This window comes from Pinus tabuliformis, chromosome 1_2 (assembly GCF_031772625.1).
Source record: "Pinus tabuliformis cultivar Carrire ecotype Pingquan chromosome 1_2, CPIR1, whole genome shotgun sequence".
In the NCBI taxonomy this organism is placed as follows: domain Eukaryota; kingdom Viridiplantae; phylum Streptophyta; class Pinopsida; order Pinales; family Pinaceae; genus Pinus; species Pinus tabuliformis.
Genome location: NC_142298.1, coordinates 272,041,885 through 272,044,888, shown reverse-complemented (window position 1 = coordinate 272,044,888; position 3,004 = coordinate 272,041,885).

The window sequence follows — 3,004 nt, the reverse complement described above, 5'->3', positions numbered from 1 at the left end:
TGGGACTCCTTCTCAACCTATGGAACTAAGAATGATTTTTTCTCCTCACCAAATAGATCTTCTTGACTGAAGCACTGCGGAGTCCCTCAACGTTGCCTCTCTGGGATAACTTGGCTCCCTTGTGGTTGCCTCCCCATATCTAGAAAATATTCCTCCGACTCACTCTCTCTACCCCTCAATCACTTCTTCGATCTCATTGGCTCTCTCTCCAACAACTGATTGTTGCTACTCTGGAAATTGATCTACTCATGAAATCGAACTACTGAAGTGATTTCTCCAAGCCCCATCAACTTCTTCTTATAATCCTCTATTGAGACTTCAACTACCAAGTTTAGATCTTGATCGATGGCTAGGATTAACTTGAAGTTGATCCGTGTGAGTTTGTAGAAAATTCACACCTTGACTTAATTAATTCTAATTAATTAGTCATATTCCCTAAGTTTAGACTTAGGAAATATTTAAAAACTAACTAATAATATAATTAAGTCATTTCTTAGAGGAATTTCCATAAACGATTTTTGGGTTTTGGATATCTCATGCATTCTATCATCTCCACACAATTTCAAGGCTAGAACACATCTGAAGCTACAAAAACTAACATGAATAATATATAGAAAAGCGCAAGAATCAATATTAGAGATATAGGAATCCCAAATGGATAAGCCTTGAAGTAGATTATTCTAAGAATATATTGAAAAACACTTGGTTTTATTCAAATAATTTTAGGATTGTTTGCATGGAATTATCAGGATCTAAAGTAATATGACAAAAGATTTATCCAGCATACAATCCCACTAAAGGAAAATGCCAAGCCGGTCAGAAAAAAACCAAGAATAAGATATCTGAAGCTCAAGGAAATGGTTAATATTAAAATTGATAAAATGGATAAATCCATAATTATTTTCAAGATATGTCATTTTGAATGGAATGGATATCGAATTCATTCCTTGCCTGAAAGAAAAATGGGGAAATTAGAAATCTTATCGATTTTTAGGATTTGAATAAAGCCTCAATCGATGATAATTATCCTCTTCCAAACATGGAATAGTTTTTAAGTCAGTTACAAGATCTGTGATAATGTCTATGTTAGGTGAATTTTCGGGGTATAACCAAATTCTAGTATCAAAGGATGACAAACACAAGATAAATTTTGGCACACCATGGGGAATATATGCGTATGCACACACGCCCTTTGGGTTAAAGAATGCAAGAGAAAATTTTCAGAGGGCCATGGATCATCCTTTCAAATATTTAATTGGAAACATCATAACGTGTTATCATGAGGAAGAATGTTGGGGCATATTTTTATTCAAAATGGAATATATATGATCCTAAAATAATTAAGGCCATAGAAGAATTAAAAGCCCCAATTACATATAAGGGAGTACAATCATTCTTTTGAAAGATTATTTTTTTCAGAAGATTTGTTCCAAACTATGCCTCATTAGTAAAACCAATTAATAAGTTGCTCAAGAAGAACGAAAGGTTGATTGGACAACTAAACACCAAATAGATTTTGAGAACATTAAAAATGCAATTTCTTTAGCTCCATTCCTGGTCAACCCTGATTATACTAGTGATTTCATATTATACACCTTTGCATCTGATGACACAATTTCTATTGTCTTGACTCAAAATATAAATTTTAAATATCAACACCCAATTTCTTACACAAGTAAATCTCTCCAAGATCATGAGTTGAAATAATCTTTGTTGGAAAAACAATTTTTTGCTCTAGTAAAGGATATTGAATTCCCACATCATAGCATATGTGCCTTACCCCACTATCAATATGATATTAAACCAACAACTTAGAGAGGGAAAATGGTGTTATGATCCTTGTGCCTTAACAATGATAATAAACCAATAATTAGAGTCCACTTCAAGGGGGAAACCTCCTTGTACAATAAATATAATGAACAAGACAATATTTGATGATCCTAAGGCTAGGTCTCCTTAGTATATATATGGGAGACAAAATATATAATTATAATAAAATGAGACCATGAAGGGTTCTAGCCTACATAACAATATAACAATATAAATGTAACCACTCAATATATAGGGATTAATAAGGGGTTTTGGGTTAACATGGGGCTTATATAGGGCTTAACATGCCCTTTCCCTTCAAAGAATTGTTGTCATGAACATTTGACTATATGTGGGTGTTTCTACATGAAACACTCATCTTCCCATGTCACTTCTTCCAATGGTAGGTTCTTCCATTTGATGAGGTACTCAATAATTTCTTGATTTCTTAGTTTCTTAGTCCTTGTTTCCAAAGTTAGTTCTAGTTCTAGTATTATTTCCTATCTTCGTCAATCTCTAGTAGAAGATTTTGGATTGGGATCTTATCACTAATGACCTTATTTAAGTAAGAAACATGGAAGAATGGATATACATGTGAAGATGGAGGTATCTCTAATGTGTATGCCATGCTTCCAATCCTCTGCAACACCTTATAGGGGCCATAATACCTTGGAGCTAATTTTTTGTCCTTCTTTTGTTACTTGAGGGACATCTATTTATATGGTTGTATTCTCACAAATATGTAATCCCCCACTTCAAATTCCCTTTCATTGCGATGTTGGTCTGCTTGTTGTTTCATCCTATTTTGTGCCATAACCAAGTTTCCCTTCAATAATTTAAGAAACTCTTGTTGGTGTTGGTTGTGGTCCTCTACTTCTTGAGCCTTAATAGTCCCTTTTAAGCATGACGTGATGGATAGAGGATGATATCCATAAAGTTCCATAAATGGTGAATCGTTTGATGAAGTACGAAAGTATGTGTTGTACCACCATTCTTCCATGGGAAAACATTTGACCCATTTTTTCTATTTATCAGATGAAAAACAAAGTATATATCCTTCCAAACATTTATTCACAATCTTAGTTTTCCCATTAGATTGAGGATGGTTAGATGATTTGTGATACAATTGAGTAACCAAACAAGAAAATAATTTAGTCCAAAATTTTCCAATGAAAAATGGATCTCTATCACTTAC